The sequence below is a fragment of the Leucopleurus acutus genome (genome assembly GCF_964270905.1).
Source record: "Leucopleurus acutus genome assembly, chromosome: 13".
NCBI classification, from domain to species: domain Eukaryota; kingdom Metazoa; phylum Chordata; class Mammalia; order Artiodactyla; family Delphinidae; genus Leucopleurus; species Leucopleurus acutus.
In genome coordinates, this window is record NC_139155.1 from 22,377,925 (window position 1) to 22,394,585 (window position 16,661).

Consider the following 16,661-nt stretch of genomic DNA (forward strand, 5'->3'; position numbering starts at 1 on the left):
AAGGATGATTCAGCATCCACAAATCAATGTGATACATCACATTAACAAAATAACAATTAAAAATCCTATGATCATCCCAACAGATGCATAAAAGGCATTTGACAAGACTCAATAGCCACTTATGAAAAGAAATTCTCAATAAAATGAGTATAGAAGGAATGTACCATGTACCTCAAAATAATAATGGCCATATGTGACAAATTCATAGCTAATATCACATAGCTAACATCATATTCAATGGTAAAAAACTAAAAGCTATCCCTCTGAGATCAGGAAGAAAGATGTTCACTCTTGCCACTTTTATTCAACATGGTACTGGAAGGCCTAGCCACAAAAATTAGGCAAGAAAAAGAAATAAACATCATCCAAATTGGAAAGGAAAAAGTTAAACTGTCACTGTTTGTGAATGGCATAATTTTATATACAGGAAACACTAGCAACTCCACCATAAAAGTGTTAGAAATAATAAATGCAGTAAAGTTGTAGGGTTCAAAATCAACATAAAACAGTCTGTTGCACTTCTATACACTAACAACAAACTAGTGGAACAAGCAATTAAGAAACAATCCCATTTACGATTGCAACAGAAAGAATAAATACCTAGGAAAAAATTGAACCAAGTGAAAGAACACTAAAAACTATAAAACATTGTTGAAAGAAACTGAAGAAGATACAAAAAATGGAAACATAATATGTGTTCATGGATCAGAAGAATTAACATTTTTAAAATGTCCCTATTGCCTAAAGCAATGTACAGATTCAATGCAGTCAGTATCAAAATCCCAGTAACATTTTTTCACAGAAGTAGAACCCAAAAAATCCTAAAATTTGCATGGAACCACAAAAGAACCGGAAGAGCCAAACCATCTTAGGTACAAAAAAACAAAGCTGGAGGTATCACGCTCCCTGATTTCAAATTATACTACAAAGGTATAGATAGAATCAAAACAGTATGGTATTGGAAAAGCAGACACACAGATCAATGGAACAGCAATGAGAGACCATAAATAAACCCACACATACATGGATAATAATTTACAACAAAAGAGCTAAGAATATAAAATGGAGAAAGGATAGTATCAATAAACTGTGTTGGGAAAAATGGACCTCTACACGCAAAAGAATGAAACTAGATCATTACTTAATACCTTATGCAAATATTAACACAAAATGGATTGAAGAATTAAGTGTAAGACTTGAAACCACAAAACTCCTAGAAGAAAACATGGCAGTATGTTTTTTGACATTAGTCTTAGCACTGTCTTTCTGGAATGTCTCCCTCAGGCAAGGGAAACAGAAGAAAAACATAAACAAATGGGACTACATCAAACTTAAAAGCTTCTGCACAGCAAAGGAAATCATCAAAAAAATGAAAAGACAACCTACTGAATAGGAGAAGATATTTGTAAACCATATATCCAATAAGGGATTGATATCCAAATTACATAAAGAAATCACACAATTCAGTATCAGAAAAACCAAATAATCCAATTAAGAAACGGACAGAGGACCTGAAAGACATTTTGCCAAGGAAGACCTACAGATGGCCAACAGACACATGAAAAGATGTTCAACATCACTAGTAATCAGGAAAACACAAATCACAACCACAATGAGATACCACCCGTCAGAATAGCTATTATGAAAAATGCAAGAAATAACGAGTGTTGCAGAGTATATAGAGAAAAGGGAATCCTGTTGGTGGTAATGTAAACTGGTGAAATCACTATGGAAAACGTATGGAGGTTCTTCGAAAAACTAAAAATAGGACTATCATACAATCTAGCAATTCTACTTCTGAGTATTTATATGAAGAAAATGAAAACACTAATTTAAAAAGATGTATGCATCCTCTGTTCATCACAGCATTAGTTACAATAGCCAAAATATGGAAGTAACCTAGGTTCCCATCAGTAGACAAATGGATAAAGAAAATGTGGTGTATACACATGCACACACACACAACGAAATATTACTCAGCCATATAAAGAATGATATCTTGCCATTTGCAATAATATGAATGGACCTAGAAGGTATTATGCTTAAGTTAAATAAGTCAGAGAATGACAAATACCATATGATTTCATTTATATGTGGAATCTAAAAAACAAAACAAACAAACAAAAAGAAAACAGAAATAAACTCAAAGAATATACTGGTGGTCGTGGCGGGGTGGGGGGTAGTTGTCAGGGTGCAAAATAGCTGAAGGGAATTAAGAGATACAAATTTCCCATTACAAAATAAATAAGTCACAGGGATGTAAGGTACAGCACAGGAAATATAGTTACTAATACTGTAATAACTTTGCATGGTGACAAGTTATTATAAGTCTAGATGATTACTAGACTTATCCTGGTGATCAATTTTTAATGTATATAAATGTCGAATTGCTACCTGAAACCAATATAATACTGTATGTCAACTCTACTTCAATTAAAAAAGAACAAAGTGTGATCAATATATTTTTACTTTTGTCACAATGTTTGTATTTTGTAAATACTTATACATTAATTAGAACAAAAAAGGAAAGGCAGTAAATAGACACGTTCAACACAAACAAGATAGAACGTCAAATTTGCCGAGTGTGAAATACAGGAAAATTTCAAATCCCAGGAGTAAAACAAACCTTTATTTCCTTATCTTTTGGAATCCATGTTCGAATTTTCATACATATATATATACACAAAAAGCAACTGTGACATCAGAGGATAACACTTCTTAGTCTCCTGTAAAATCAGAGTAATTCAATTATGACACTGCAGTGACATATTGCTTTCATCCTTACGAAATGCTAACTAAATGGTAAATGAATAAAAAGAATTCATATTTGTATAACTAATTTTCAGTTTTCTAATCTCTCTCCTCACGCTGTCCACCTTTTGATATTTATAATCCATATTAAAGTTGTGTTCTTATTTACAAACTAGGCAAGTGAGGATGAGGAAAATGAGGGACTTGCCCAAAGTTATACACTAAAAAAGTGAAAGAGACAGAACTTCTGATTTCACATCTGGTTCTCTTTCTCCCACCTCCCTAATTATTGACCAACGGGTAAAGAATATTTGTTTGGGGTCAAAACTTTGAGGAGGGTTTATGTGCTGTTTGAAAGAAATGTTTTCCTTTGTCTACTTTTTCCAAATTAGGAATATGAGGGTATTGGGAGGAAAAAACATTTTCAGGTTCAATGGCTTGGCTAAAGGTGCAAGGCAATAAATTTGCAATAAGACTCAGGTTTCTAATCTGTACTCTGTAGCTGGCAGAATAGGTGAAATTCATCATGTCACTTACATTCAATTAACTGTTTCAGTTTTCTCAAAGAGCAAACCAAGGAAACACAATCACATACTTGTGATTGATACATTGAATTCAAAGCTGATGCTGTTCTTTATAACTCACCCCTAGGCTCACTCACTTCCCTAAGGAAAAGACCTTTGAGTCACATTGGCCTTATTCTGACACCTCAGTCTACAGACTAATAACTGCTGGGATAAACCAAGATCTCTCATTCTATAATCTTCTTAATCAATTCATTTACTAAGTATCCTCTCAGCCATGAATATGATCCCTGAACCATTCTAGGTTCTTACAATAGGTGAAAAAAAAAAAAAAAAGAGACAAAACCCTAGGCCTGGTGGTGCTTATATCCCTATAGAAGACACAAGTGAAACACATAAAATCTGTCACATGCTACTGTGACTATTATAGTAGCATGTCATAAAGCAAAAGGAGAGAAGAATCTCTTCTGTCCAGTAACCCAGAGGACACTGAAGAACATACCATCCAAAGAATGGATAGATGTCCTCATGGGTGAAGTCAAGCTATTGGATGGGTTTACAGAAGTAATATTGTATTCAGGTTGCCACAGATGCTGGCAGTGATGGGGATGGAAAAGGAAGACTGGCCCCAACCAAAGTTCTCAATAGCATAAACTAGGGGGCTTTCAAATGACCGGGAGTGTGTCAGATAATCGATGTTATTATAGCTGGGCGGCATACATTACAGATGAGGAAGAATTACTGCATTAGCTATAGAAAAATCATGGTCTGGAAGTAACTTAAAAATTCCAAGATCATCCCCAGATCTCAACATATGTATGATATGAGAACATGAAATGTCTCCTACGCAGAATACTGAAAAGGAAGTGGGTTCTTTGGGAGACAACCGGGTATGTTAAGTCAAGGATTTTGAAGAGAGTGAGGAAAATCTGTTTAAAACTGAATGTGGTTCCCATAGGAAGGAAGCCCACTGTGAAGAATTAGAGGAGAAAAAGCATAGAATAGTATCAGAATGAGTATTTGGCTTAATGATCTTGTACTATCACCAGTGAACAGGACAAAAAGGATCATGGTGCATGGTTTCTGAGGTTCCAGGACTAAACAGGGTAAGGCTCTGAGTATTGTTGAGGTCATATCAGATGGATACCTGCATATACTGTGGGTAAAGTTACAGGAGAGACACCTTGAGCTTAGGATTCCAGAATCTTTTATAATGGGTAATGAGCATGGAGGGAAACATTATCTCTGTCATACTAGATAATAAGCATTCCTGCATTTGCTTAAGAGGAAGACATTACCTCTACCCTCAGAGGCTGTTTGTTTAACATCCTCAAAACAACAGTCTGGACCAAAGGGCAGTCAGTGTCTCTGCTGACAAGACGTGCAGAAGCATGAGAGTCCCTTGGAGAATTTTCTCCTGATGTTGGTTTGTGACCTTTTCCCTAGGCTCAGGGATGCCTTAGGAGTTACCTTAGATTTAACACTAATTCAAGGGATTTATCAGTATACTGTAACCAAGATGAGTGAGAATTGAGCTGAGGTAACCATGCATCATACCAAGTACAAGTACCTCATTGTTGGAACTGTAATCAGTAACTGGTAATCATGAGATGCAGCTGTTTTAGAGATTAAGTACTAGTCATGCAGCCCTGAAGGAGCTGCCCTTTAATAAGATATAGTAGCTAAAGAGACCCAAGAACTATGGTTTTCCTGAGCTCAGATGGTCTGATCTCACCCAAGTTTGTCTTTTTGTGACCATGCATTTCCCAAGTCTGCAGTGGCTGGAAAATTTTGAAGCCGTGCCTAAGTGCCACAAGGCCATCCCTGGCTGATGCTACTGTGCTATCCTGTAGCCTTTTTCTGTACACTTTCGTAAAGCTGTGTGTAACCCATTGCATCTTGTGAGTGTGAGGGTCAATCTAAACCCCAAAGTGCAGCTGCTGCCTCAGTAAAGTGGGCACTGCCCTTCACCGAGGGGTATAATCCTCACCCTAACTGTTCAGATTCTGGGAGCTGAATATGAATGCATTATTTTCAATACCGTATCCCTGTCTAATCTAATACTCCACAGTTTTCTGCTTCACTCTGTCTAAGGAACATACAGGCACACCTTGCTTAATGTGCTTCACTTTACTGCGCTTTGTAGATATTGTGTTGTTTGTTTTACAAACTGAATGTCTGCAGCAATTCTGCATCAGATAAGTCTATAGGCGCCATTTTTCCAACACTACTGCTCATTTCATGTCTCTGTGTCACATTTGGTTAACTGTTTTTTTGTTTGTTTGTTTGTTTTTAATTGCAGACTCTATCTCACTTCTGGTGATTGGTCTGTTCAATTGTCTCTTTCTTCTGTACTCAGTCTTGGCAGGCAGTATATTTTTAGAAATTTGGTTTTTTGTTGTTGTTGTTGTTGTTTTGTGGTACGTGGGCCTCTCACTGTTGTGGCCTCTCCCGCTGCAGAGCACAGGCTCCGGACATAAGGGAATATAAGGGAGCATTGGCTAAGTACTGGCAGTTATGTAACATCTAAGAAGTCCAGGAGATTAAGAAAGAGACTGAGTAAAACCTATAGGATGAGAATGTAGACAGAAGGAGAGAGAGAGTTAAGGTTATTCAAGTACAGTTGATGGGGCTGTGGCTGTGATAGTATGTTGGATGCTGTGAACACACATAGATGGAGGAAAATAAGCTAGTACTGAGTGCTTGTTATGTGATCAGCAGAAATACAAAAGGCACAGGGCACACGTGCGTGGTATAAGGTATAGTCATTTTTATCTATATACTACAACTTTGTTGGGGTGCCAAGAATAATGTACATGACATAATTAGAAAACAATAATATCATAGCAAGTGAGTAGCTGCTAACTAAGTGTCGCTAATTCTAATGTGTTGTATGAATTACTGAGAGAGGGAGACGAAGAAGGCTGGAGAAAATCACAGATGTCTTCATGGATGTAGTGTAGGACCTTATGAGACATGGAACTAGTTGATTTGTAATACTTCTACAAGTAACTGATAAACTCAGAATATCAGATATATAAGATACTATATTCTATGAGTTTATCACTTTATAATACTTTTATCTGTATAAAATTTTCCTATATGGTATGTGGCACTCTTTTGAACATTTGCTAAAATTGAATTTTTGAAAGAATTATCCAGTGATTGTAGAACTTTAAAACGGTGGGGACTGACCTGACCCAACACAGGTCAGCCTTTTTAAGGAGCAAGATGGATAATCTGCTTGGAGATGCTTGGAGAGTACAGGAGAATATAGAAAGAAGATTTCTCTTGGGAAAATCTGAAAAAGATGCCAAGAAATGCAAATGCATTTAACCCCAGAGACTGAGCACTGGAGCAAAAAGGTCAACAGGCATAGGAAAAGAGAGGTGTCCTTTCTATTACCATTTGCTAACACTCACAGTGTCACATCCTTCATCTGAATTTCCATCTCTTTAGTGACCACGACCACCCTGTTGCCTTATAAGTGTCTACTTCAATCACATGACAGGCAATTTAGAATTTTTGTAATTATCTAAGGATTAGCAGTGGAGTAGGCTTTGTGAGTTCCCAACTGAATGCTCAATTTTAGAGCCATAATTGGAAAGATTTCTGGTAATTTGTGGCAGTTGTATCTAGTGGAAGGAATAGAGGTAATTTTTATTACTTTATTCCTGTGTTAGGTCTTTATAATCCATATTTGGCAGAGGTATAAGATAATCTCTGGCAATGTGCATCTCGGACAAAATTTTTCTTTGTGACACAACTGCAGAGGAGGCTGAAAGTATCCTATCCTGCTACTCATTTATCTTCTCTGAGAAGTGTCAGTCATCAGTACTTTTCATACTGTACGACAGAGCTATTGTTGTGTCAGTATGAATCAGTGAAAGTAAGTTTTGCTCCAAATTAACCAGTCTATATTTTTCAGTCTGTGATTGAGTTATTAAATAGGTGATGATTGAATCACTACTAAATCATCAAAAATAAATGAGAAATTGTGTCTGTACTGTGGTGTGCCTTGTACAGACACTCGTAAAGGCTGCCTTGGTTAAGATTGAACCAAATACCCTGCCTCCCACATACAAAACCAAATAAGATAGACTCCTCCAGTTCTATTGGACGGTAGTAAGAAAGCACTGATACTGAAGCAAACATATGTGGATATGCATCTACTTGCTTAGATGCATGTATGATACAAATAGCCAAGAGTCTATGTTAATGAAAGATTAATCTAGTTTCATACATTTATAGATCAACTTTGATGTGACCAATATTCTAGTCTCTTTGGGAGACAAGGAAAAAAAGAGGTGATAACATTTTTCTCCTATTTTCACTGAATTTTCTTGCAGACCAATTGGATAACAACTGGAATAACAATAAAAATAAAATTTTTTGTTTAAATTTCATAGCAATTTCAGAAGTAAACCATTGAATTTTGAATAGAAAAAAAACAAAGGCACCATTTGTTAATTTTCTATAGAACACTGTCTTTGTAAATCAATGGCACTAGAATCATGAGGCCTAAATTTTAGTCTTGATTCTGATATTATGGAATATTAATCTGCCTTCTGTTTGTACATCTATAAATGTAGGAGTTGGACTATAGTAGTAAATCTTCTGGCATGTCGAGTTACTAAAATCCTTCAGAGCTGTGCTGCTAGATTTTAATGAATATGTGCATTTCACTTTAATACAAATGATGGAAATAGGAGCTTTGTCATAGAAGAAAATGGAGAAGAAATTACTGTGAGTGAAAAGATACGGTCTAATGTGAATATAGTTCAAGACAGAATTTAGGTTTACTGTAAGATGTGACTGCTTTGCCTCTTTAATATTGAAAATTAAATACTTTGGGTGGTAAATAATTTGTTATAAATAGGTAAACAGTGATAGAGAGTAGCCAGTAAATAGCATAATAACCACTGAATGTTGTTTTTATTTCATTGCTTTTTTATAAGCTTTATTTTAAAAATTCCTGTTCATTTCTTAATCATTTCAGGCATGTTTTTACAAATTCTAGAATTCCACCAACATAAAATGCCTGACCATCACTATCATAGAGGAGTTTAAGGTCTCTTTAAAGCTCTTGAATTTGATGATGTTATATGTATCTAATACAGATCAAAAATACCACTTCTGCCCCGGTCCGGGAAGATCCCACATGCCGCAGAGCGGCTGGGCCTGTGAGCCATGGCCGCTGAGCCTGCGCGTCCAGAGCCTGTGCTCCGCGACGGGAGAAGCCACAACAGTGAGAGGCCTGTGTACCGCAAAAAAAAAAAAACAAACACTTCTATCCAGGATATCCTTCATCAGTGAAGGCAAAAGAAAGACTTTCTCAGAAAATTAAAATCTAAGAGATCTCATTGCCAGCGTATCTGCACTAAAAGAAGTATTTTAAAAGGAAGTACTTCAAGGAGAAAGAACATGATAAAAGATAAAAATTTAAATCTACAAAAGAAAGAGCATGGAAAATGGTAGCTGTGAGGATAAATATATATTTTTTATTTTTAATCTTTTAAAAAGTTAATTATTTAAAGCAAAAAAACATGTAGCAATGTGTTGTGTGATTTATAACAGATATCCAAGTAAAATGTATTATTCAGTAGCACAAAATATAAAGTGTACCATTACAATATTTTAATATACCTGAAGTGGTGTATTATTAATTGAAGGTAGACTTTGATCAGTTAAAAATGAATTTTGTAAACCCTAGAACGAGCACTAAAAAAATTATGATTCCAATGGTTCAGTCATACAAAAAGAAAAAAAAGAACTAAGTAAAAGCAAAATAAGTCAGAAAAAGAGAAAAAGAAGGGGCAGATAGGACAAAGAGACAACTAACAAACTCAAAAATTTAAATCCAAACATAAATAATTTAATGAACTATAAATAGCCAAAACCCTAAATAAAAGGCAAAGACTGTCAGATTAGATAGAAATGCAAGAGAGCTCTATACTGTTGACCAACACCCCCCCACATATGTGCACTTTAAATATAAAGACACAATTAAGTTAAAAGTAAAAGGATAGAAAAAAGATACTTTGCAAATGCCAAACAATGTGGAAATGTCTTTTAATATCACACAAAGTCGGCTTCAGAATAAGGAATACTATTAGGGATAAACAGGAACAATATATAATGATAATGTTATCAATGCATCAAAAAGACATAACTGTCCTAAATATGTAGGCACCTACAAAAATGCTTCAGAATATTTCAAAATACATATGAAAAAAATCTCAAAGAAGAAATATAGTTGTAGATTTCAACACTTTCTCACTAGCTGGTGGAACAAATAGAAAATCATTAAGTATATAAGATTTGAGCAGTACTGTCAAACAGTTTTGATAAATTACATTTATATGACACTCCACACAATAGAATAATATGTCTATTTTTCAAAAGCAAAGGGAATATTGACCAAGGTAAACCACATTCTGGGCCATAATAAAAATCTCACCAATTAAAAATAAAATCATAAAAGTATGTTTTATGTTTACAAGGAAGTTAAAATAGAAATCAGTAACAGAAGGATACTTGGAAAATCTCTTTGGAAATTAATCATTATACTTCTTCCTAGCCCATGCATCAAAATAGACATAATAATATTTTGAATTGAATAAAAATTAAATATAAATATCAAAAATTATAGAATATGGCTAAAGCACTGCTTAGAAGAATTTTATGCTTATTAAAATCTAAGAAAGTCTAAAATAAATAAGGTGCCACCTTAAGAAGCTAGAAAAAGTTAATTAAATTCAAAGAGAACAGAAAGAGGGAAATAATAATCAGAAATCAGTGACATTTTAAACTGGATGAGAATTTTTAAATCAAAGAAATAAAAAGCTTGTTCATGGAAAGAATTGATGAAACTGATGAACCACTAACCAGACCAAAGAAGAAAACAAGACACAATTTACCAATATTTGGAATGGGAGAGAAAATAGTACAGATCCCACAGATAGTAAACGTATCAGGGGATATTATGAATAACTTCAGGTCAATAAAAATGATGTAGATGAAATGGTCAAACTACTTGAAAGACACAAATTACGAAGCTCATTCAAAAAGAAATAGATAACATGAATCACTCTCTATTATAGAATTGTAGTTAAAACTCTTCCCACAAAGAAAACTCCAGGCCCAGGTGGCTTCACTTGCAAATTAAACCAAACATTTTGGGGAAAAATAATACCAATTCTATACAGGCTATTCCAGAAAACAGGAGAGAAGAAAGCTTTTTTAACTCTAAACCAAACATATTACAAGAAAAGAAATCCACAAACTAACATCCTTCGTGAACCTAGTTGCAAAAATTTTTTACAAAATATTATCAAATAAAACCCAGCAGTATATACAAAGGATGATGCATCATGACCCCATGGTATTTATACCAGGAATACAAAGTTGGTTAACCTTTGAAAATCAATCAGTGGATTTCACTTATATCAACAAAGTAAACACACGCATACGTGCACACACGTACATACAAACAGTCATGCTCAGTACAATAGATGCATTAAAATTTGTTGAAATTGAATACCAACTCACGATAAGAACTCTCAGCAACATACAAATAGAAGGGAACTTATTCTTTCAAAGGACATCCTAAAAACCAAGTATGGCTGACATCCTACTATATATAAAGACTGACTTCTTTTTAAGATTGGGAACAAGGTGAGGGTTCCTGTTCCATCCATTTCTATTTAACATTTACTGAAATTTTTAGCCAGTGCAATAAGGTGAGAAAAAAATTAACAGAAGACACGTGGAACAACTGGAACTCTCATACACTTCTGGTGCAAATGCAAACTGACACAGCCACTTCAGAAAATGCTTTCTTAATTTCTTACAAGTTTAATCATATACTTATTCTATAACCCAGCAATCCCACTCCTAGGTATTTACCCAAGAGAAATGTAAACTAACATGCACATAAAACCTAGACATGAATATCTGTAGCAGCCTTACCTGTAGTTGCTCCAAATTAGAAGAAACTCAATATCCATCAACTGTGATGAAATAAGAAACTATACTGTATCCATACGGTGGATTACTTCTCAGCAAAAAAAGGAGTGAACTACTTACACACTCAACATCGTGGATGAATCTCAAAAACAATATGTGGGGGGCTTCCCTGGTGGCGCAGTGGTTGAGAGTCTGCCTGCTGATGCAGGGGACACAGGTTCGAGCCCTGGTCTGGGAGGATCCCACATGCCGTGGAGCAACTGGGCCTGTGAGCCACAACTACTGAGCCTGCGCGTCTGGAGCCTGTCCTCCGCAACAAGAGAGGCTGCGACAGTGAGAGTCCCGCGCACCGCGATGAAGAGCGGCCCCCGCTCGCCGCAACTGGAGAAAGCCCTCGCACAGAAACGAAGACCCAACACAGCCAAAAATAAATAAATAAATAAATTTATTAAACAAACAAACAAACAATATGTGGAGTAAAAGAAGCCAGAAACAAAAGGCAACATGTAGAATTCCATTTATATGACAGTCTTGAAAAGACAAATTTGTAGGGGCACACCATTGTTGCCGATGTCTGCAGATGGGGTGAGAAGGTTGTCTACAAGTATGCATGAAGGAACTGTTCTGGGTGATGAAACATTCTACATCTTGATTTTGGTAGAGGTTTACTGACTGTACACATTTGTGAAAACACATTCTACTCTACACATAAAGTGGGTGAATTTTGCAGTTTGCAAATTATTCAATTATTCCGACTTTATAAATATTTAAAGTAGCTAACTGTTACGAAAATGGTCAGCAAAGGTAAAGTATTGCTACAGTTGAAGTACATATAAATCATTCCATATCTAGTCTGGGTAAGATTAAAAAAAAAATCTAATAAATTAGATTTGTCAACCTGGGGGTGGAGCGTGGAAAGTCAGTAGCATTCTGGAGGTCCTCCTGAAGTGTATTCTCAATAATGAAGATAGCCTTGGTAGTTTATTTGACTGTTAAATGTTTGAAAAGTGCAGTACTTATTCTGAGGGCTTGTGATTATAATTGTAAATTGAATAAATATGCTTACCTCTCAAAACCCTACTCAAATTACAGTGAGTGGATTCTGTTTTAAAATTTTATTTATTTATTTAAAAATTACAAAAGAAAAACCCACCAAGACCAAGAAAATTATAGTGGACAATAGCAATACACAGTAAAAACTGGAAAGCACATGGCCACTCTTAACAGAGAGCAGAAACCTAAGCTAATGGGACCAAAACCCTAGAAGATGAATGCAGAAAGGCTCAGGTGACACAAGTACCTCTGACATGGTAATGAAGGTGGCAATAAAAATCGTATGATTGGTGGAAAGTCTGTATAACAACTAGTTTAGCTCTAAAATCCCCTCTTGATGCCCCACAGATGGGCATATTGTTTTCTCCAATACAGCTGAAGATTGGACATACAGGCATACATCGGAAATATCATGGGTTTGGTTTTAGATCACTGCAATAAAGCAAGTACAGCAAGGTGAGTCACACAAATCTTTTGGTTTCCCACTACATATAAAAGTTATGTTAACAGTATACTGTAGTCCAGTAAAGTGTGCAATAGCATTACGTCTAAAAAAAAAAAACATACCTTAATTAAAAAATAAAAAACAAAATAATTACAATAGTAAAATCAAAGATAACAGATCAAAAATATAATAGTAAAAAAGTTTGAAATACTGCAACAGTCAACCAAGTCTAGGACTGGACAGCTTCACTGCAAAATTCTACCAAACATATAAATAAGAACTTATACTAATCCTTCTCAAACTATTCCAAATAATTGAAGAGGAGGAGACACCCCCAAATTCATTCTACAAAGCCATCATTACCCTGATACTAAAACCAGGCAAAGACACTACAAAAAAAAAAGAGAAAATCACAGGCCATCATCTTTGATAAATACAGATGCAAAAATCCTCGACAAAATAGTAGCAAACAGAATCCAACAAAAATCCAAAGGATCACACACCATGATCAAGATGGATTTATCCCAGGGTCACAAGAATGGTTCACCATATGCAAATTAATCAATGTGACACACCACATTAACAAGAGAAAAGACAAAATCCACATGATCACCTCAACAGATGCAGAAAAAGCATGTGACAAAATTCAACATCGATTCACAACAAAAACTCTCATCAAAGAGGATCTAGAGGAAACATATCTCAGCATAATAAAGGCTATTTATGACAAACACGCAGCCAACATGATACTCAGTGGTGAAAAGGTGAAAGCCTTCCTGCTAAATTCAGAAAAAAAGACAAGGATGCCCACTCTCACCGCTTCTCCCTAACATAGTATTGGAAGTCCTAGCCACAACAATCAGACAAGAAAACAAATAAAAATAAAATGCATCCAAATTGGAAGGGAAGAGGTAAAACTGTCACTATTTGCAGATGACAGTGATACCCTATAAATAACCCTGAAGTCTCCACCCAAAAACTATTAGAATTAATTAATGAATTCAGTGAGGATGCAGGATACAAGATTAATATACAGAGATCTGTTTCACTTCTATACACTAATAATGAAATATCAGAAAGATAAACTTTAAATTAAAAAAATCCTGTTTAAAACCACTCCAAAAAACCCTCAAAACATAGGAATAAACTTAACCAAGGAGGTGGAAGACCTATAGTCTAGCAACTATAAAATAATGAAGAAGGAATCTGAAGATGATTCAAAGAAACTGAAAGATATCCCATGCTCTTGGGTTGGAAGAATTAATATTATTAAAATGGCCATACTACCCAAAGCAATCTGTAGATTTAATCTAATTCCTAGGACAAAATACCTAGGACATTTTTCATAGAACTAGAACAAATAATCTTAAAATTTATATGAAACCACAAAAGACCCAGAATTGCCAAAGCAATCTTAAAAAAAAAACAACAAACCTGGAGGTATAATCCTCCCAGACTTCAGACTATACAACAAAGCCACAGTAATCAAACAGCATGGTACTGACACAAAAACAGACACATGCATCAATGGAACAGAATAGAGAGCCCAGAAATAAACCCATGTACTTACTACGGTCAATTGATCTATGACAAAGGAGGCAAGCATACATTGGGTTGGTCAAAAAGTTCATTCGATTTTCCATAAGATCTTACGATCTTTTTGGCTAACCCAATACAGTGGAGAAAAGACAGTCTCTTCAATAAGTGGTGCTGGGAAAACTGGACAGCTACATGTAAAAGAATGAAATTAGAACATTCTCTAACACGATATACAAAAATAAACTCAAAATGGATTAAAGATCTTAATGAAGATATGACACCATAAAACTCCTAGAAGAGAACACAGGCAAAAAATTCTTTGACATAAATCATAGCAATATTTTATTGGATCACTCTCCTAAGGCAAAAGAAATAAAAGCAAAAATAAACAAACAGGACCTAATTAACTTAAAGGTTTTTACACAGCAAAGGAAACCATCAACAAAACAAAAAGATAACCTAGAGAATCGGAGAAAATATTTGCAAATGCCATGACTAACAAGGGGTTATTATCCAAAATATACAAATAGATCACATAATTCAATATAAAAAAAATCCAATTTACAAATGGGCAGAAGACTTGAATAGACATTTTCCCAAAGAAGACATACAGATGCCTAATAGGCACATGAAAAGATGTTCAACATCACTAATTATTAGAGAAATGCAACCACAATGAGACATCACCTCACACCTGTCAGAATAGCTATAATCAAAAAGTCTATAAATAATAAGTGCTGGAGAGGGTGTGAAGAAAAGGGAACCCTCGTACACTGTTGGTGGGAATGCAAATTGGTGAAGCCACTGTGGAAAACAGTATGATGGTTCCTTAAAAAAAACTAAAAATAGAACTAGCATATGACCCAGCAAGTCTACTCCTGGGTATATACCAGGAAAAAAAAATGAGAACACTAATTTGAAACGATACATACACCCCAATGTTCATAGCAGCACTATTTATAACAGCCAAGACATGGAAGCAATCCAAGTGCCCATCAACAGACGACTGGCTTAAGAGGATTTGACATATAAACACAATAGAGTATTACTCAGCTATAAAAAAGAATGAAATACTGCCATTTGCAGCAACATGGATAGAACTAGAGCATATTGTGCTTAGTGAAATAAGTCAGACAGAGAAAGACACATACTATCAACACATGATATCACTTATATGTGGAAGCTAAAAAATAATACAAATGAATGTATATACAAAACAGAAACAGACTCACAGACATAGACAACAAACTAGTGGTTACCAGGGGGAAAAGGGAAGGGGTGAGATTAAGGTATGGGATTAAGAAACAAACTACTATGTGTAAAATAAATAAGCAAGAGGATATACTGTGCAATCCAGGGAATTATACCCATTATCTTGTAACAACCTATAATGGAATATAATCTGAAAAAATACTGAATCACTATGCTGTACACCTGAAACTAACACAATATTGTGAATTAACTACACTTCAATTTATTAATTTACTTATTTTTAACATCTTTATTGGCATACAATTGCTTTACATTGTTGTGTTAGTTGCTGCTGTTTAACAAAGTGAATCAGCTATACGTATACATATATCCCCACCCTCTTGTGTCTCCCTCCCACCCTCCCTATCCCACCCCTCTAGGTGGTCACAAAGCACCGAGCAGATCTCCCTGTGCTTCCTGGCTGCTTCCCCACTAGTTATCTGTTTTGCATTTGGTAGTGTATATATTTCCATGCCACTCTCTCACTTCATCCCAGCTTACACTTCCCCCTCTCCATGTACTCAAGTCCATTCTCTACGTCTATGTCTTTATTCCTGTCCTGCCACTAGGTATTTCAGAGCCTTTTTTTTTTTTTAGATTCCATATATATGTGTTAGCATATGGTATTTGTTTTTCTCTTTCTGACTTACTTTACTCTGTATGACAGTCTCTAGGTCCATCCACCTGACTACAAATAACTCAATTTCGTTTCTTTTAATGGCTGAGTAATATTCCATTGCATATATGTGCCACATCTTCTTTATCCATTCATCTGTCGATGGATACTTAGGTTGCTTCCATGTCCTGGCTGTTGTAAATAGAGCTGCAATGAGCATTGTGGTACATGACTCTTTTTGAATTATGGTTTTCTCAGGGTATATGCCCAGTAGTGGGATTGCTGGGTCATATGGTAGTTCTATTTTTAGTTTTTTAAGGAACGTCCATACTGTTCTCCATAGTGGCTGTATCAATTTACATTCCCACCAACAGTGCAAGAGGGTTCTCTTTTCTTCACACCCTCTCCAACATGTATTGCTTGTAGATTTTTTGATGATGGTCATTCTGACCGGTATGAGGTGATACCTAACTGCAGTTTTGATTTGCATTTCTCTAATGATTAGTGATGTTGA